This window comes from Schistocerca piceifrons, chromosome 1 (assembly GCF_021461385.2).
Source record: "Schistocerca piceifrons isolate TAMUIC-IGC-003096 chromosome 1, iqSchPice1.1, whole genome shotgun sequence".
NCBI classification, from domain to species: Eukaryota; Metazoa; Arthropoda; class Insecta; order Orthoptera; family Acrididae; genus Schistocerca; species Schistocerca piceifrons.
Genome location: NC_060138.1, coordinates 208330551 through 208352887, shown reverse-complemented (window position 1 = coordinate 208352887; position 22337 = coordinate 208330551).

Genomic DNA, 22337 nt, shown 5'->3' with positions numbered 1-22337 from the left:
GAAACACATGTACTAAAAAACGCCACTATTTCCTGCGCATATACGCGACATCAATATGAGATTTGATGACCATGCAAACGTACACAGGCCTCACAAAGGGTTGGTATACTCTGCATCAGGTGGTCGAGCAGCTGCTGGGGTATAGCCTCCCCTTCTTGCACCAGTGCCTGTCGGAGCTCCTGAAGTATCGTTGGGGTTTGAAGACGTGCAGCGGTACGTCGACCGAGAGCACCCCAGTCGTGCTCGACGGGGTTTAGGTCTGGAGAACAGGCAGGCCACTCCATTTGCCTGATATCTTCTGTTTCAAGGTATTCCTCCACAATGACAGCTCGGTTGGTCCGTGCGTTATCATCCATCAGGTGGAAGGTGGGATCCACTGCACCCCTGAAAAGGCGGACATACTGGTGCAAAATGACGTCCCGCTACACCTGACCTGTTACAGTTTCTCTTTCAAAGACATGCAGGGGTGTACGTGCACCAATCATAATCCCACCCCACGCCATCAAACCACGACTTCCATACAGGTCCCTTTCATGGACTTTAAGGGATTGGTACCTGGTTCCTGGTTCACGCCAGATGAAAACTCGGCGAGAATCATTGTCAGACTATACCTGGACTCGTCCGTGAGCATAACCTGGGACCACAGTTCCACTGACCATGTACTGCATTCTTGACAACAGGCTTCGGGCTCTTCTGTGATCAGGGGTCAGTGGAATGCATCTTTCAGATCTCCGGCAGAATAAACCATGTCCGTTCGGTCGTCTGTAGACTGTGTGCCTGGAGACAATTGTCCCAGTGACTGCGCTAAGGTCCCGAGCAAGGCTGCCTGCAGGACTCCGTGGCCGTCTGCGGGCACTGATGCTGAGGTATCGGTCTTCATGTGGTGTTGTACAATGTGGACGTCCCGTACTGTAGCGCCTGTACACGTTTCTTGCCTGCTGGAATCGTTGCCATAATCGTGAGCTCACACTTTGTGGCACACGGAGGACCCGTGTTACGACCTGCTGTGTTTGACCAGCCTCCAGTCGCCCTAGTATTCTACCCCTCATAACGTCATCAATTTGTGTTCTTTGAACCATTTACAATACACAGTCACCATTAGCACGTCTGCACACTTACTCGCTGCCCCGTACTCTGACATGCACCATTACACCTCTGCGTATGTGGACTGCTGCCAGCGCCATCGTGGGACGACCGCAGGTCAAATGCACCGCATGGTCATACCCCGAGGTGATTTAAACCTGCAAACCGCCCACCAGATCGTTGTTTCACCATGTATCAGCATTATCCTTAATTTATGAGCATGAGTGTACTTCTTCCATTAACACGTGGAGGACCTTAGAACGAAATCAGATGGAATGTCAAACAAGTACTTACACCTCCTCCTGAGCGACGAATTAGGGGTAGTAATCAAAGTTCGGGTATTTGCTATCGAAAATACTGTATGGCGGTTCCGTTTGGGTTTTGGCGAGTAAAAATATGTTCTTGAAATGCAAGGAGTCCAGAACAAATCTTACGATGGTGCTTAAATGGAGAATAGCACACTGACAGCACGATTGTCGAATGGATATGATGGCAACAGAGGAAACGTAGTAACTACACACTACGGGATGACCAGACCCATGGGACTGGCAGACTACTGGAACAAATCAGAATAGCAGAACCTACACCCCTGGCAGTCTTAGCTCAGAATGCATAAAACAAATCTTCTCTAACAATACGCTCAGAGGTATACTTACGAACTATGACGTGGCTCCTCGGTTTGCTGTCAACTGGGAAAACGTCTTGCGCTGCTACCAGCTAGCCTGTTAACCACCTGAAAAGAACCACGATCCTCCGGTTCTGACCAAGCACGATTTCATTTGATTGTAAGGCAAAAGACAGAAAGAGAAATCGCTCCCAAGCATTTCTAGTTGGGACTCATTCTGCACTACTTCCAGTTCGTCTGGTACATCACTACAACCTGCAACAGTCTGCTTTACCTAGGCCCTGCAATCGGATCGCAACATTGTGTACCGTGATTGGTCACTCCACACTGTTTTTCCACTCTTAAATCGTTCAATGTTTACGCTCCTTACACCAAGCGAGGCGTCGTTTGGCATTTACCGGCGTGATGTGTGACTTATGAGCAGCCGCTCGACCATGAAATCCAAGTTTTCTCACCTCTCGTCTGCCTGTGTGATGGTGTGGATAGATGTCTGCTATTACACATTACGACTCTCTTCAACTGTCGACGGTCTCTATCAGTCAACAGGCGAGGTCAGCCTGCACGCTTTTGTGTTGTACGTGTCCCTTCATGTTTCCAATTCACTATCACATAGGAAACAGTGGACCTAGGGATGTTTAGGAGTGTGGAAATCTCGCGTACAGACGTATGATACAATTGGCACCTAATCACCTGACCACGTTCGAAGTCCGTGAGTTCCGCGGAGCGCCCCATTCTGCTATCTCACGATGTCTAATGACTGCTGAGGTCGCTGTTATGGAGTACCTGGCAGTAGATGGCAGCACAATGCACCTAATATAAAAAACTTATGTTTTTGAGGGTGTCCGAATACTTTTGATCACATAGTGTAGCACTATCTAAAAGGAATGTGTCTCTATATCGAGCAACACATGAATTCTTGCGTGAGATTTTTGTGTAGTATTTGGTTATTTGATCACAGCAATAGCCCTAAATCCTTCTCAAATTTCAACGAATCATTCTGGAACAAACGATCATGTTATCTGGATCATATAAAAATCCACCCTGCATTCAAGATGAAATTAAAGTTATATCTTCTATCATAGGAGTAGCTTAGCCTCTTCACATATCCCAGCTGATTTTCTTCTGTACAACAGTCAACCAGTATGTCTGTTACACTGTCAATATTGTCTGTGCTTCCACCTTCCCAAATAATTTTCATTTTCTTTCTTGCAAAATATCTCTGAAATTTACCCGATTACTTTTTGCTCTTCTCCAAATCAGTAAGCTGTTCCTCCATATTTTATTCCATGTAAATGGTTGTCCCACAAGGTATGGTCGGTATTCTGGGATGCGACAAGGACTCTCATTTGAAGCAAAAACATCTAGTCAACATGGGCTCTAAAATGCATACCTTAAGAGCTATGAGGATTTGTTCAGCAAAAGAGTAACGAATATGGAAAAGAGCTAATAGCTCTTGAAGTGTGCATTTCTGAGCCCATGTTTACTGGACATTTATTCTTGTTTTGGTCAAAACTACCACCCCTCACAATATGGAAACAAAGAGCTAGTAGTAGAATAAGTTTGTTTCTCAGTTTCAACGATGATTTAGTGTTCATAGCTCTTAAGATATGAGTCTTAGAGGCCATGTTCACTAGAATTATTTGCTTCAAATGATCGTAGCTATGATGTCATTTAACACTAACCATACCTCCTGGGGCACCCTGTGTACTGCTGCCGTTGATGTCTGTCGGACGTGATTACTCACATTCGACAAGAATTCACTAACAAGAAAGTTAAAAGACACTGTTTATTATTATTATTATTATTATCGATATGTAATACTGAAACGTCCCCTTAGAAAAATTAATGAATTACTGTGCTGATAAATCTCTTACATTATTTGATTTTCAAACAGCTGAGCAGAATTGAACGTACTCAGACATTTCGCTCTTTGCCTATTCTGATCAACGCTAAACTGACACACAATATTTTTAGCGCAACGCAATCTGACATTCAATAATCCCGACAAAAGAATGGCCCTGACTAACATTAACCTATTACCTATCACAAATTACTTACCTCACAAAAATCTTCGTTACTCGAACTACTGCAATACAGCGAGCGCCACTACTGCCAACTAAATAAAAGATTCAAACTACTGAAGGTACTAACTATTGATAGGCATAGTTAGCAAATGAAAGATTTTGATAGAGAACAAGCAATGTATTTACCTCAATAGTGTTCAAGAATCATTATATATATATATATATATATATATATATATATATATATATATATATATATATATATATATAGAGCAGTCTCACAAATTTACTGTCTCTGATGGACACACGTCCAGATCATCACCTCTCAAAACTCCGCCATTTCTCTCCCACCATCCACCACTGCTGGCGGCTCACCTCCTACTGCGCGACGCTACGCGCTGTTCGCATCCAGCTGCCCAACACTACAATAGCCAACAACAATGCAAACCAGCCAGAGACTGCACACAGCACTGCCAGTGATTTTCATACAGAGCGCTACGTGGCGTTACCAATATAAAAACCTAAACAGCCTACTTACAGTACTCATGTATTACGCACTCATATTGACTTACTAAAGAAGTCTGTAGAGTACTGTTGGCTTTTTAAGCATATCTGATGAGACGAAAGAGTAATTTTAATTCACTAAGGACGTCTAGTGAGACGTAAGGGAGGTACTGGCGACCCCATCTTGCCAGATCAAATACGTACATAAATATTTTTTTTTCGACAGCCTTCAGTTTACGAATTATTTTGGAGTAGAGCTCTAGACGGGAGGCTACCTTTTCCACCCGTCACCAGAAACTGTAATTGCGTCCATAAGCACATGAGTAGAAACGCAAGCACGTCATGTATCGCGAACGCTCTGCGTAAAATGCATAATATAATATAACTAATAAATGAGGCAAGAAGTCACGTTGGAGGTACTGTCAGAGGAATCTTAACTGGAACTGGTGCATCCGCAAGACATTTTTTGTGTGAAGCCAGCAAAAATTTTCATAGTTTGAATTGGACGTCAGTATGGCGCTCATAATCTATCCCAAGGGCCCTAAAGTTCTCTATTGTTCTTCTGATTATGTTTAATTTTCGGTATATAACGTATGTCACTGCTACATATCTAATCCCAGATCAAATCTTTATGTATGAGTAACTCTAGGAACACTGCACGAGGTACTGGTTGTTTGTACACGGTAGAGTACAGGAGGTTCGAGTGTCGGAGAGATAAGCTTCAACTAGCACGGGACTCTGGGTGGTGGCTGGTGCTCGTCTGCGCCAACCGGCGGATGCGCTGAGCTACCGCTGTCATCCATCACGAAGCGCAGACCGCGGAACGTTATCTGAAATTAATTTAATTGCATTCTCGTGAGAGGCGTGGCGTTGATACAAATCGGCTGAAATTAATTATCTCGGGCCGTCAACAGCTTGTTCTAGATTAGTCAGCACATCATTATTGCATTTAAATTAAATATCTAATGTGATTGAAAACTCTGTTGCAAAAAACTGCTTACACGCAGTGATAACGCAGTTGTTTTCATTCGGTGCGTGCAAATTGTCCGTGGCGTCCAAAGTATCAAAATTTCATGTACGTCCAGGGGGAAAAAATGTAAGAGAAATAGGAAATACTGACAGAAAATTGTCCATCTGAGAGGATTCGACATAACGACAAGTACAAACGGACGATAACGTTAAAAGTCTTTGTCGATGCATGAACCTTTTGTGATATTTACCAACAAGGATCTTTGATGACTGAGATAACGGACCCTGTGGAATCACCGAGTGCGCTTCTGACTCAGGATTTTGTTTGTGTTCCTAAACTAGTTATGTCGAATGCTAAAGTATCTCTCTCTTTGCTTAAAACTATAGACGAGAGTTGTTTCTACCATTCTCCATTTCGCTACCGTGCGACCTCCGTGTCTACGAACGAAATGTTCCTATTCAGTCTGCTTTATTTTAATCATCGTATTTACCAACCTGCATCATGTAACAACTATAGTCACATCTCCTCCTTTGTTACTTCCTACTTTTCCAGTACTCATAAGTCAAATTGTCTTTCTCTTCTTTCTGTCCATGTTGTTCCAGAGTTATTTTTTCTGCCGTGATAACCTTCTAACATAAGTATTTATTTCCTAAAACAGTTCTTTTTGTTACGTTCTTTCTTTCTAGATCTTTTCTTGTTTGTGCAATGCATGCTATATTTAACTTCTTTTTCCAGAAATAGAGGAATGTTTGTTTGGGTAGCTAGTCGCACTCCTTCTTGGAGGTGTCCATAGAGGACCAACGTTCGTTGTGCCATAACTTCTGATGATTCGTGTGTATTTTGTTAGGTCTCTTCATTACTTCTCGTTTTCTGTCCATCTGAGGTTGGTATTACACTCTTCATTTTTCTGATATTCCGTTTCTTAAGAATTTCAATTCCATCCAACGCCACTGTAAAGTAAACATATGAACTCGTGTTTTGTGGTCTTCCCACTGTGGTATAGTGCCTTAGTTTTATATTTCTGGCGATGCATTTCCTGTTGCAGATAGCTATATGCCTTTTCTATTGCATTTTTTTCCAGTTCATTCTGCTGTATAGTTTCTCAAAGACACTAAAATTAGTATGTCGCTCCGTTTATCTGTTCGTATTTCTACCTATTTTGCAAATATCTTATATTTCTCACGCAATTTGTTATCAGACGAATTTCTTCTCTCAAGATGATTTATTTGGGTATCTACGTCTGTCGGATTATGTGACATTGTTGCAAAATCGTCTGCAGGAACTAGACAGATCCCCTTAATTGCACTGAATGTCATTCCTTAAATTATTGGTTCAATTTAGTGATTTTAATTTCCTGACTCATTAAGCCGTCCCTTTGCCTTACAACAGTTTTTATTTCATATGGCCCACAATCTTCATTTACTATATGTTTCCTTTTTTACTGAAGTCCAACTTGAATAGATATCTACAAAAGTAATAGTTTAATATGTTTGCAACATGAAGGATTCCCTTCATTCCTGCACCCCGCTACAATCACACATTCCCTTGATTACCCGATCGTTCTCCAACGTGGTATTTATTAACACATTTCCTGCTAGGAGTGTGAGTGAAAGAAAAATGGTATGAAAACAACTAAGGTGGGTCACTGCTACAACGGTTTTGTGCGTAAACCTATGATACAACAACGAACTACCTTATTTCCTAATTTTACTTCCTTTAACTATACTAAATTTTATATTTAAAAGTTTTTCAACAGGACTATGCTCGTACGCACATGCAACGCGACTCTTTAAAGTTTCTACATCATGTTGAGGCATTCCAGCACCCAGCCAGTTTCCCAGATCTGTCCCGATTAGAAAATGTGTGGCAACAGCACCGTTTTCAACTCCTTTCAAATGCTAGTGTCCAGGGTGTCAAGTACCAGTTGTCCAGTTTACCACAGTAGGGTATGCAATGGCACTAAGACATCCTTCCCAGCCGAATCAGTGCACTAACCAGGCCAGAGGGAGTGAAATGTCATCCAGTGACTGAACTCTTTCTCCCTTTGTACACTACCGGCCATTAAAATTGCGACACAAAGAAAAAATGCAGATGATAAACGAGTATTTATTGGACAATTGTATTATACTAGAACTGACATGTGATTACATTTTCACGCAATTTGGGTGCATAGATCCTGAGAAATCAGTACGCAGAACAACCACCTCTGGCCGTAATAACGGCCTTGATACGTGTGGGCATTGAGTCAAACAGAGCTTGAATGGCGTGTACAGGTACAGCTGCCCATACAGCTCCAACACGATAGCACAGTTCATCAAGAGTAGTGACTGGCGTATTGTGACGAACCAGTTGCTCGGCCACCATTGACCAGACGTTTTCAATTGGTGAGAGATCTGCAGAACGTGCTGGCCAGGGCAGCAGTCGAACATTTCCTGTATGCAGAAAGGCCAGTACAGGACCTGCAGCATGCGGTCGTGCATTACCCTGCTGAAATGCAGGGTTTCGCAGGGATCGAATTAAGGGTAGAGTCATGGGTCGTAACACATCTGAAATTTAACGTCCACTGTTCAAAGTGCCGTCAGTCCGAACAAGAGGTGAGCGAGACGTGTAACCAATGGCACTGCATACCATCACGCCGGGCGATACGGCAGTATGGCGATGACGAACACACGCTTCCAATGCGCGTTCACCGAGATGTCGCCAAACACGGATGCGACCATCATGATGCTGTAAACAGAACCTGGATTCATCCGAAAAAATAACGTTTTGTCATTGGTGCACCCAGGTTCGTCGTTGAGTACAGCATCGCATGCGCTCCTGTCTGTGATGCAGCGTCAAGGGTAACCGCAGCCATGGTGCCCGAGCTGTTAGTCCATGCTGTTGCAAACGTCGTCGAACTGTTGGTGCAGATGGTTGTTGTCTTGCAAACGTCCCCATCTGTTGACTCATGGATCGAGACGTGGCTGCACGATCCGTTACAGCCATGCGAATAAGATGCCTGTCATCATGACTCCTTGTGATACGAGGCCGTTGTGATCCAGCACGGCGTTCCGTATTACCCTCCTGAACTCACCGTTTCCATATTCTGCTAACAGTCATTGGATCTCGACCAATGCGAGCAGCAACTTCGCGATACTATTAACCGCAATCGCAATAGGCTACAATCCGACCTTTATTTAAGTCGGAAACGTGATGGTACGCATTTCTCCTCCTTACACGAAGCATCACAACGACGTTTCACTAGGCAACGCCGGTCAACTGCTGTTTGTGTATGAGAAATCTGTTGGAAACTTTCTCTGCCTCGTGATGACTGGGTGTTGTGCGATGTCCTTAGGTTAGTTAGGTTTAAGTAGTTCTAAGTTCTAGGGGACTGATGACCATAGATGTTAAGTCCTATAGTGCTCAGAGCCATTTTGTTGTTGGAAACTTTCCTGATGTCAGCACGTTTTAGGTGTCGCCATCGGCGCCAACCTTGTGTGAATGCTCTGAAAAGCTAATAATTTGCATATCACAGCATCTTCTTCCTGTCGGTTAAATTTCGCGTCTGTAGCACGTCATGTTCGTGGTGTAGCAATTTTAATGGCCAGTAGTGCAAATTTAACTCGATTTTATAATCAGTGAATCATATAGTCTCTCAGCCCATGAAGTTTCACTTCGTATCCTCCTCCCCAGCTGGGGGCTTCACTTCTTTGTCGGACAGTGTCGGCGGGACCGCAAATAAATCTGGAAAATATAGACTGTCAAAGTATCTGAAGATGAACAGCCGGGATTCGAAATACATTGTTCATATGAATAAAAATAATGGTTATGACTTCAGGTGGTTGTTCTCCATTTTACGAAAATAATAATTACCCAGAGACAAACCCTCTGGGTGTCCCGCCGTTGTAATGGAATCTTTTGGAATGGGACGGAGAGCAGCTGACCGCGGCAGGAACACGCTGCCAGGGACGCACTCTGCACAGCTGTGGCCGCTTCCTGCCTGTCTGTGCTTCGCCTCCCAGCCGCAAAACAACAGCCCGTCAGTGAAGTCCGCCACGGCCGTCTCCGATATCTTCAGCGTGCAGACCGCCTCTGTAAATACGCCGGCGCTGCGAGGCGCTGATTTAAATATAAATTTACGTTCCGCCGGCGCTGCACTGCAGGCGGCCTCTTCCCGAGGATGTCGTCATGGTAACGGCCGCTTCCTGAACGGATTAGCGAGGGGAGCAGCGTAAACAAACAGCGCGCTGGCCGGCCTCTCAGAGCGCGCGGTGACGCGACTTTAAATTTAGCGGTACCCCGAGCGGCTCTTAAGAGTCTAAACGCGTCGGGTACACAAGGGAACGCTTCTGAGGGCGCAACCGGCATTTCCGCCAACGACGGCCGCCGAGCTGACAACGCCGCCGCGTCTTATTCCACTGATTGCTCGTCGGCTTGGCGGTGTTTCTGGGATGGGTAAAGAGGGTCTTGGAGAGGGGGGGGGGGGGCAGGGAGGTAGTCTCGAGTAGCACAGGAGGAGGCTCATAAAGTTTATCCACACGCCAACTTTTGCTTAAAGGGGAACGCGATGAGCAACTACGGCTTGTGAAGAGCGTCGTGAACACGACACCGATAGCTGCTGTTCCGCAGAATGGCGAGAATAAGACGGACTCGGGGAATCCGACGCGAAATAAGTAACACTTGTTGAGGAAAAGGAGAATTGCCCTTCACAGAAAACGGTGGTAATACACACCACTGCGACGACCGATTGCTGCGGGAGATTTACAGGGCCGTGACGATGAAGTCCTATAGTCTCTCTCAGAGGCAGCGTTCATCTACATCTACATGATTACTCTCCGACTCACAGTCAACTACCTGGCACAGGTTTCATCGAACCACCTTCAAGCTCTTTCTCTACCGTTTCATTCTCGGACAGCGTGCAGGAAAAAAGAACACTTAAATCACTCTTTTTCGGGTTCTGATTTCTGTTATTATGATGATCATTTCTTCCTGTGTAGGGAGGAGAAAGTTGGTGACTGAAATTTCATGAGACCATCCTGTCCCAACGGAAAAGCCTTCGTAGTAATGACTGCCATCTTAATTCATGTATCACGCCCGTGGCACTGTCTCCCCTATTTTGCGACAGTGCGAAGCGAACCGCCCTTCCTTGAACTTTTTCAATGCTACCTGATGCGGGTCTACATCGCACAACAGTACTCCAGAAGAGGACGTATAAGCATAGTGTAGGCAGTCCCTTTAGTAGACAAGCTGCATTTTCTCAGTATTCTGCCAATAAATCTTAATCTTTGGTTTGCTTTACAAATAACATTATCTGTGTGACCCTTCCAACTTAAGTTATTCCTAACTGTAATTTCTATGTATTTAATTTAATTTACAGCCTTTAGATTTGTGCGATTTCTCGTGTTACCGAAATTGAGCGGATTCCTTTTGGTAATCACGTGGATGACTTCACACTTTTCATCATTTAGAATCATTTGCCACTTTTCGCACCATACAGATATCTTGTACAAATCGTTTTGCAATTTCTTTTCACCATGTGACGACTTTATAAGGCTGTAAATGAGAACATCATTTGCAAGCAGTCTAAGAGGGCTGCTCAGATTGTCTCGTAAATAGTTTATGTAGATCAGGAACAGCAGAGGGCTTACAACACTTCCTTGGGCAACACTAGATATTACTGCTGTTTTATTGGATGACTTATCGTCAGTTGCTGGGAACTGTGATCTTTATGACAGGAAATCGCGAATCTAGTCGCACGACTAAGACGATAGTCCATAGACACGCAGTTTGATCAGATGTCGCTTGTGAGGTACGCTGGCAAAAGCCTTCTGGAAAATTAAAAATATGGAATCAGTTTGACGTCCCCTGTCAAATTCATTACTTTGTGAGAATAAAATGGTAGTTGCGCTCAACAAGAACGATATTTTCTGAATCTGTGTTGGCTATTTGCCAACAAACTGTTTTCTTCGAGATAACTCATAATGTGGAAACACATTGTATGTTCCAAAATCCTACTGCAAATCGACATTAGTGATGTGGGTCTGTAATTCAGTGGATTACTCATATTTCCTTTCTTGGGTATTGGTGTGACTTGTGCAACTTTCTAGATATTAGGTACGAATATTTCAAGGGGGGATAGGTTGTTTACATTTGACAAATATGGAGCTGTTCTACCAGCGTACTCCGAAAGAAATCAGAGTAGTATACAATTAGGACCGGAGGCCTTACCTTTAGTAAGTGATTTAAGCTGCTTTGCTTCACCGAAGACTACTTCTAAGTTACTCACATTGGAAGATGTTCTTGGTTCGAGTCTTTTTTGGTTTTTGGTGAAGAAACTTCGGAAAACCACTGCTGTAGTGGCACTGTCATCAGTAACATCGTCATTGTTATCGCTGGGTGGAGGTATTGATTGTGTCTTCTCGCTAGTGTACCTTACATACGACCAGAAGAAGTGTTCGCTGCTCTTACGGTATACATTTCAGAGCCCATGTTTATCAGATTTTTTTTCTTGGTTTGGTGCATCCTACCTCCTCCCAGAATATGAAAAGCAAATAGCGTGCAATAGATGAGATGTTTCATAGTACAGAAAATGAAAAAATGCTCATTAAACTTAAGCTATGCTCCTTAGAGCCAAAATTTACTAGAGTTTTTTTCTTGTTTTCGTGTACGGAAAGTGTCACTAAAATCTGTAGGTGTTTTCTTTCCTGACACGTTGAATGAAACTTCCGGGATAAAGTAATGAAATGAAGGTGCATTGCTACATACACACTGGCGTTATTATTTCAAGAAGATACAAAGCTGTTGCATTATTAATTATACATAAAATCATTTATAAAACAGATATTTATGAGTATCTCAAATGTGGCTGTATGTTCTCAGATGGTTGCACTATTAAATATTTGTTTATTCAGGACGAAATGATTTTCAGTACTCTGACATATCTACAATACCTTATCAGACACAGACTAAGTGACATCCACAACAGCCCGCCTATGATCCATACAATAAATCACAGCGTTATATAGAGAAAAATCTTGTAGAAACATGTTGAATGAACGAAAGGTGTTCAGCAGCTATAACTTTTTCAGTATTATTAAAAATGCTTAATAGTACAACCATTTCATAACCTAACCAGCCACACTTGCCATATCCACAAATATTTGTTTTGCAAATGATATCTCTGCATAATAAATACACTTCTTTGTTTCTTCTTTGTGTTCCAGAAGGGTATCGTGGTCCACGATCTAATAACTCGAAACGTTTACCAGCAGAGATGTCACTCGGTCGTGAAAGCATTCATTCTATCATCATATGTCCACTATCCAAAACAGTTATTTTTAGATTTGTTATAGTTGTGTAAACTTACATTCATAATTTTCCGCTATGTAATACGCCATTGTGATCTTATAAGACCAGAATTAACATAAATTTAGAAAAAAAAAAAAATTGATGTAGACTGTCAAAGCATCTGACGATGAGCCCTCAGGGTTCAAAATGCATAGTGCATTGAAATAAAACGACAATTGTTACGAAAGCAGGTTGTTCTATATGTTACGAAAGCAATACAGTCACGGAAGAACACTGATAACAATGGACAACATGAAGTGATTGTTATTGAGGAGACATACACGCTGGTCATAAATACAGGGTTACGATACGTGATTTATTCGTTTTCAGAACTCTGCTTTCCCTCACATTATTATACGTACAAATATAACTTATGCACAGGTCACAAATACTCAATAAAGGAAATACGAGTACCCCTGACTTAAAGATCAATACCGTAAACGTCGATTTGCAGTTGGACCTTAGAACATATACTAGTACCGTGTTCGTACATTACGATTTATGTCGAGGAAAACGATTTATTGATAATTGGCCAACACGGATATAGGAAATATCATTCATGTACAACACAAATGGCTAGTTGTCCTCACGAAATAGTGAGGCGTATCGCCAGGGGATGTCAAATGGATTCCATACTTTTACATTTCCTGAAGGTTTTTCACACCATTCCTCGCAAGCGACCTCTAACGAAATTGCGAACCCACGGAGTATCGTCTCAGTTGTGCGATTGGATTCGTGGTTGTCCGTCACAAAGGACACAGTTCGTAGCAACTGACGATAAGTCACCGAGGACATCAGAAGTTATATCTGGTGTTCCTCAAGGAAGTGTTGTAGGCCCTCTGCGGTTCCTAATCTACGTATATAAACGATTTAGGAGACAATCTGAATAGCACTCTTAGATTGTTTGCAGATGATGCTGTCATTGACCGTCTTGTAAAATCATTAGATGATCAATACCAGTTGCAAAACGCTTTCGACAAAATACATGTGCAGCGAAAAAGTGTCAATTGATTCTAAATAATGGAAAGTGTGAAATCCACATGAGTACCTAAGTAAATCAGCTACCTTTCGGTTACACGATACATAACACACATCTAAAGGCTGTGAATTCTACTAATTACTTAGGGATTAAACATACAAATAAAATGGAACGATCCCATAGGGCCGGCCGTAGTGGCAGAGCGGTTCTAGGCACTTCAGACCGGAACCGCGCTGCTGCTACGGTCGCAGGTTCGAATCCTGCCTCGAGCATGGATGTATGTGATGCCCTTAGGTTAGTTAGGTTTAAGTAGTTCAAAGTTCTAGGGTACTGATGACCTCAGATGTTAAGTCCCATTGTGCTCAGAGCCAATTGATCCCATAGGAAATGTTGCGGGGAGAGACTGCGATCCCGATAGCAGAACACTTAGAAAATGCAACAGGAGTACTAAAGAGACTGCGTACACTATGTTTGCTCGATATCTTCGTGACTATTGCGGTGCGTGATCAGCATGAGATCAGCATCAGATAGGATTGACGAAGGACACTGAAAAAGTTCAAAGAAGAATAGGCCGTTTTGCATTATCTGTGAAATAAAGGACAGCGTTCCACAGATACGATAAGGTGAATTGGGGTGGCAATCATTAAAACAAAGGCGTTTTTCGTTGAGGCAAGATCTTCTCATGAAATTTCCACCATCAACGTGTTCCTCCAAATGGGAAAATACTTTGTAGGAAGAATCTTTATAATAAAATAAGAGAAATCAGAGGTCGCATGGAAAGGTTCGTGTCTTCGTTTTCTCCGAGTTCTCTTCGAGAGTGTAAGATAGAGAAATAGCTTGAAAGTGGGAATTGCTGAGTAGCTGCATAAACGGAACCGTAAACTGACCAATTTTGGTTTTTCTATCTGCAAATGTTCTATGAAAGCCCCGCTGGTCACACGACGTACGTTCAAGCGGTAGACAAGTTCGTTCCATATCTGATGCAGCAACATGGTGTCAATGGTCATTACAGCACTGTTGATGCGTTCGCCGAGCTGTTCCAGTATTCATGGCATTGGAGGTACGTGATCATGGCCCTCAATGTACCGGCAAAGGAACACATCTGCAACATATCAACATAAGAGTTATCCGGTACAGTATTGTGAGAGATGAAAAACGCCCATTCAGCTTCGACTATAACAGTGCACAGAAAATATTAACTCTTTATGTGCTGAAATGAGGATTTTCAAGGCCGGTCGAGGTGGCCGAGCGGCTCTAGGCGCTTCATCTGGAACCGCGCGACCGCTACGGTCGCAGGTTTGAATCCTGCCTCGGGCATGGTTGTGTGTGATGTACTTAGGTTACTTAGGTTTAAGTAGTTCTAAGTTCTAGGGGACTGATGACCTCCGATGTTGTCCCATAGTGCTCAGAGCCATTTGAATCATTTTAAGGATTTTCAGTGCCTCACACACTCACGTTGCGCCGATTAAACTTTTCACGTTAACTGGAAGGTTGCGTTGTCGCCGAATATCTGCCCGGAGGCGAAATGTTCATCCTCAAGTACTACTTCCTTTGTGATGCTATATTTAAGGCGCCGGTCATAAATTTCGAGCATTAACTGTTGGCTTTGGAGGACGATTTATTTTTTTGGTTTGTGTAAGAAATGCTCCTTCAGCCTCACCACTCTTGCTCCTGGCACACTGGGTTGACCGGTACTTTTATGTTTACAGATCCAACCAGCGTCTCTAAATTGTGGTTACCAACGCACAATGCTCTGTTTACATGGGGCTTCTTTCTTATAATTCATTCTGAATGCACACTGCGCTTTTATAACAGAGAAATAACTCGCGTTTTCCAACGGGAAAAAAATTCTCTTGCGTGTGAAGCTGTTTCGTCATGGCAATGTACTTGTGATGCCAACTGGTGGACACTATGCAAATCCGTTGACTTTACCGGTCTATTCATCCATCAGTCATATTTGTACAAGTAATAACTCGGAAAACACAGAACTTTGAAATCAAATGAATCATTTAGAGTAGCCACGTACCTGATTAGGACGCACTAGATGATAGTATCTCGGCTCTGATAAAATGAAACAAATCTGAAGATTCCCATCTTCGTTAGAAATTCCTGCCATAAAAGAGAACGTCATTAACGATTCTTAATATCTACTGCAGAGATTGTTACCAATGAGTAGGTGCTGAGAAGAATGCAAGAATCCTCACCTGTCAGGTTGCACATCCAGATTGGAAGGAAAAACTACCACCACACGTTTTAAAATAAAATAATATCATTGGATCAGTAGAAGATGAGCCTATTGAGGGAAGGTACCGACGTGGCAACAAAGGATGTACCTGCAACAGATTTGTGTGATGCAAGGTGTATTATTTATGACGAGATGGTTAAAAAAAATTGCTCTGAGGACTATGGGACTTAACTTCGGAGGTCATCAGTCCCCTAGAACTTAGAACTACTTAAATCTAACTAACCTAATGACATCACACACGCCCATGTCCGAGTCAGGATTCGAACCTGCGACCGCAGTGGTCGCGCGGTTCTAGAATGTAGCGCCTAGAACCGTTTTTTTTTTTTTTTAATCTCATTTTGTTCGTTATAGTTCGTTGCAATTGTTCGTGGCGGACGTCCCCTGACGCCCGTTGAAATTCGTTATTGATCCCTTCACTCAGTTTTGTTATTACAGAGGACAGCTAACCCTCTGACCGAACACACTGAGCTACCGTGCCGGCAGGAGCCAACGTTTCGCTGCATCAATATTATTCCCAACATCCTAGAACCGTTCGGCCACTGCGACCGGCTACGACGAGATGGAGAGGAATTCAGACACAAGAGTGAAATGACGTACTGTTGCAAACTAACAGCACGGTTGACCACTAAAGCTGAAGAAGAATGTTGAAAGGAAAAAGGAGGTCGCTCACTGAAGAAGACCCGTATGTTAAATACGAAAGGTGTTCAATAAGTAATGCAACTCTTTTTTTCTTGTCAGATTACGGTTGAAAAATGCGCAATTTGTTGGGGGACATTGTGCAATATTCCCGCTTCAGTTACTATAATTTCATGAAGTTCTGACAGATGGCAGCACTATACGTAGCCTTCAACATGGCGTCTGCAACGGAGGTGCGTTCCAAGCAGACAGCTGTCATTGCGTTTCTTTTGGCGGAAAACAGAAGCAGTGCAGATATTCATAGGCGTTTGCAGAATATCTACGGAGACCTAGCAGTGAACAGAAGCAAGGTGAGTCGGTGGGCGAGGGGTCTGTCTTCATTGCAACAAGGTGACGCAAATCTATCCGATCTCCCACTTGCCGGCCAGGCTGCACACAACTGTGACTCCTGCAGTGTTGGAGCGTGAGGAACGTCTCGTTCGAGGAGGTCGACAGATCACAAACATCTCGCTCTTCAACTGAACGCCTCTGTTGGTAGTGGGTTATTTTGGCGTCCTTGCTCTTGGTGCAACTATCAATACCGAAGTGTATGGCAATTACCTTCAGGAAACTGGAGAAACAACTTCAGCGTGTTCCTCGCAACAAAAACGCAGCCGAACTTCTCCATGACAACGCAAGGCCTCAAACAAATCTGCACTCCTGAGAGGAGATCATAAAACTTAATTGGACTGTTCTGCCTCATGCACCCTACAGCCCGCGTCTCGCACCTTCCGCTTCCATCCGCTTGACTCAATTAAGGATGCAGACCGCAGGAAGCAGTATGAGGATGTAGGGGATAATATTGATGCAGCGAAACGTTGGCTCCTTCGTCGATCAGTAGAGTCGTACCATGCGGGCGTACATGGCCTCCCAGTAAGGTGACGTAAGGCCATCGCATTGAACGGAGATTGTGTCGAAAAAAGGTTTGTAGCCAACATATTGAGGAATAATATGGTGTAGTGGCGTCCTGAATAAATGTAACCTGCTTCCAGAAAAAAGGATTGCATTACTTATTGAACGCTCTTCGTTAGGTCTTAACAACTCTGATTTCTGTTTAGAACCACAAGGCTTTCAACTGGTTTGATGCCACCCTCCATCTGCTCTTATCTAGGCGACTAATCTTTTCACGTGGTTAGTCTATAATCGGTCTCAAAGAACAGTCCTATAAAACACTGTAAGCCAAAAATCGCGATTATTGGGGGAAATACGATTTTCGAACCACATGTAAAGTTAAGCACATCGGAAAAAATGTAGTTAACCCTTAAAATAGCACTGTGGTCGACATGCTACTCTGTCACGATGTAGAACTCATGCCAGGTTATCATGTGGACCTCCACCGCTGCCGTAAGTTACGGATGTGGAGTGGTATGTTCACAACCTAATCAGAAGTGTACGCAAACATAATAAGGTGTGTGTCCAACCTTCGTCTTTATGGCGTCTTGAACTCTGCTGGAACACTTTCAGCGACGCGTCGGAATGTCTGTGGAGAAAATGTAGTGACTTTGGACGCTGAGATCTGGAGTGAAGTTGACGTTTTAAGTTCCAAAGGTGTTCAGTTGGGTTCAGGAAGGGACTGTGGTTAGAGTGGTCCATTTCAGGATTGTCACTGTCCACAAATCATTGTTTCACAGCGGCTGCTGTATGACAAGGCACACTGTAATGTTGATACAGTCATCGTCTCGAAACTGTTTCTTTACTGTACGCAGTACTGTACAGCACATCCTTCTGCATTTAGCGTTTTCCTAAGCGTAGTATGGGGCTCACACCATAACCACCACAATACAAGCCAATACCTTTAACATGGCCTCGTATGTATTTCTCTGTTGGCACTACACTTTATGGCAGGCAGATTCATCACTCACTCAAAATTACTCGTTTCCAGTCACCCACAATCCAGTTCTGTCGCTCTTGAGACCAGTTCAAGAGTCGCTTATCATTGAATACTGAGATGTGTGACCTACGAAGAGCTACACGACCGCTGTACACCATAATTTTTGACTCCCCAAGCACAGTAATAGCACAGTAATTGTGCTAGCCGGAAGCTCTTGTGAGCTCATGGGTGCTTCCAACCGCTGATTTCATACGATTTTGTATAGTCACCTTCCACAGTGCTGAACAGTTTCTGCCCGTCAGTACATAAGATATACCTGATCTAGCTTTAGCTGTTATTGTCCGTTCCCGTTTCCACTTCACAGTCACATCACCAACAGGCGCATTGATAGTCTTATCAGGGTTTAAATGTCCCTGATGGATTGTTACTCAGTTGGCACCCTTGACAAGTCCACGTTCGAAGTCACTGAAAGGAGCTGTATTATTTGAACGTGCCTCTGATCACACCGTGAATGAAGTTCCCATATTTGTTGCTGCATCAATGTCGGCTGTCCTCCGTTTCTACAAGGAATAGCGTACGTGTCGTAGTCGTACGTATTCGAACACCCCTAAAGACGTACGTTTTTCATACTACGTAAACTGTGCTGCCACCTACTGCCAGGTACACCATATCAGCAACCTCAGTAGTCATTAGACATCGTGAGAGAGCAGAATGGGGCGCTCCGCGGAACTCACGCACTTCGAACTCGGTCAGGTGGTTGGGTGTCATATGTCTGTACGCGAGACTTCCACACTCCTAAACATCCCTACGTCCACTGTTTCCTATGTAATAGTGAAGTGGAAACGTAAAGGGACACGTACAGCACAAAAGCGTACACACCGACCTCGTCTGTTGGGTGACAGAGACCGCCGACACTTGAAGAGAGTCTTTACGTGTAGTAGGCAGACATCTATCCAGACTGTCACACAGGAATTCCAAACTGCATCAGGATCCACTATAAGTACTGTGACAGTTAGGCAGGAGGTGAGAAAACTTGGATTCATGGTCGAGAGACTGCTCATAAGCCACACATCACGCCAGTAAATGCCAAACGACGCCTCGCTTGGTGTAAGGAGCGTAAACATTGGACGGTTGAACAGTGGAAAAACATTGTGTGGAGTGACGAATCACGGTACACAATGTGGCGATCCGCTGGCAGGGTGTTGGTATGGCGAATGCCTGGCGAACGTCATCTGCCAATGTATGTAGTACCAACAGCAAAATTCGGAGGTGGTGGTATTACGGAGTGGTCGTGTTTTTCATGTTGTTTTGCGTGGCACTATCACAGTGCAGGCCTACAATGTTGTTTTAAGCACCTTCTTGCTTCCCACTGTTGACGAGCAATTCGGGGTTGGCGACTGCATTTTTCCACACTTTCGAGCACTTGTTCATAATGCGGGGCCTGTGGCGGAGTGGTTACAAGACAAAAACATCCCCGTAATGGACTGGCCTGCACAGAGTCCTGACCCGAATCCTACAGAATGCCTTTGGGATGATTTGGAACGCCAACTTCGTGCCAGGCCTCACCGACTGACATCGATACTTCTCCTCAGTGCAGCACTCCGTGAAGAATGGGCTATCATTGCCCAAGAAACCTACCAGCACCTGGTTGAACGTATAACTGCGAGAGTGGAAGCTGTAATCAAGGCCGAGGGTGGACCAACACAGTACTGTATTCCAGCATTAACAATGGAGGGTGCCACGAACTTTTCAACTAGGTGTCCGGATACTTTTGATCACATAGTGTAAATAACTGTCTGAAAGAGGATAATGGAATGTAGTCGAATTAAATCGGGTGATGCTGAGGGAATTAGATTAGGAAATGAGACAATTAAAGTAGTAAAGGAGTTTTGCTATTTGGGGAGCAAAATAACCGATGATGGTCAAGTACAGAGTACAGAGGATATAAAATGTGGACTAACAACGGCAAGGAAAGTGTTTCTGAAGAAGAGAAATTTGTTAACATCGAGTATAGATTTAAGTGTCAGGAAGTCTTTTTCTGAAAGTATTTGTATGGAGTGTAGCCATGTATGGAAGTGAAATATGGACGATAAATAGTTTAGCCAAGAAGAGAATAGAAGCTTGCGAAATGTGGTGCTGCAGAAGAATGCTGAAGATTAGATGGGTGGATCACATAGCTAATGTGAAGGTACTGAATAAAACTGGGGAGACGAGAAATTTGTGGCACAATTTGACTAGAAGGGATCGGTTGGTAGGACATGTTCTGAGGCACCAAGGGATCACCAATTTAGTATTGGAGGGCAGCGTGGAGGGTAAAAATCGTAGAAGGAGACCAAGAGATGAATACACTAAGCAGGTTCAGAAGGATGTAGGCTGCAGTAGGTACTGGGAAATAAAGAAGTCTGCTCAGGATAAAGTATCATGGAGAGCTGCATCAAACCAGTCTCTGGACTGAAGATCACAACAACAACCACCTTGCGTTTGCCATTGTTCACAGTCGCAAATTAAGCAGCTCGTTGATTTTATCCCTAAGGGAAACGAGGTTCTGATTGTCACTATCTTAAAATGTCGTCTCGACCATCGAGTTAAAGTGTAAAAAATTACGCGTTTCGGCGGTGAAGCCTTCGTCTAGAACTGTAGAAGAACCTCTAAAATAGATGAATATAAAACATAATTTTACTGATATTATTTATACTTTATCTTGAAAATATTTCGAGAATCTGGTATAACAGTTTTAATGACGAATGCTTGATCACTGAAACGTGTAAATTTTAGAGCTTTTAACACTGTAAGTTCACTAGTGGTTGATCCTACATTTTAACATTTAAATGAGTACATCGTCAGCGCCACAAGAAACAGACAATAGCCGGCGGCGTGTAGTTCTGATTTTTTGCGAAATTATGCGAGCCGTGCAGTGTACCGATTGGCCGATTTTGTATTTGGTAGGTAAGTAGAGGGTATAGTTTAGGCCAGAAATGGTTCTAGAAACTTTGGGTGTATTTTCTTTGCCGGGATTTGGAGTCACTGGTTTAGGGTATCGTGAATACGAACCACGATGTTTATTTCTACGTGTCTGGTAAACGAGTGTTACCCTCTCTACTACACCTTCATGATGGGAAAGCTGCAGACATTCTTGTATTCGAAGACGGCAGCAGTCGAGTTCACAGGGCTACACGCATACTTTACTGGCGTGAGGTGACCATATACTCTGACACCTCACATGCCACCTCACATTTAATGAATTTTTGATGTATAAATTAATATTTTAGTTTGCCACTGGACTGCTTGTCCCTCTGATTTAACTCTCTAGTTATAAGAATATCACGAAAAAACGATTTACTCAGGTAATTAATCTGCGCGTCAGACCATCATGTCAGAAAACTGTTTTGCTGCTGCAAACCCCTGTGAGGTGTTCTCTTGGTTATAGTGTAACGATCAGGTGATGGTCGGAAGGTGGCGCGAGCAAGTTAGACCGATGAGGTAACAGTAAATGGCGTGATGTCACGTTCTGGAGTGTGTACCCGGAACTGACTGAAATGAACGATTGTAAAAATCACGTCGACAATGCGAGAGAGACGCTAGTATCATGAGTGACTAACAGCCAAAGTACTACGCTCGTATCAGTATTTGCCGAAGTGTCAAATGTGAATGACAAACATGGCGCTATTTTCACTACCTCTGTAGATTAATAGTTCAAATGGTTCAAATGGCTCTGAGCACTATGGGACTTAACATCTGAGGTCATCAGTTCCCTAGAACTTAGAACTACTTAAACCTAACTAACCTAAGGACACCACACACATCCATGCCCGAGGCAGGATTCGAACCTGCGACCGTAGCGGTCACGCGGTTCCAAACTGACGCGCTTAGAACCGCACGGCCACACCGGCCGGCGATTAATAGTTGCTGCCGACAATTTTAGTGCTTCACTAAAAGACGAATGCCATTGTGGGCTTTTTATTTAAATCAGTACATCTGCCCATGAGAAAAAATTGCAGTGATGTCGCCATGATGTGAAGCGATGCAAAGCGATGCCATTATATAGAAAAAAAATGGAGTACATCACTGAAAAATT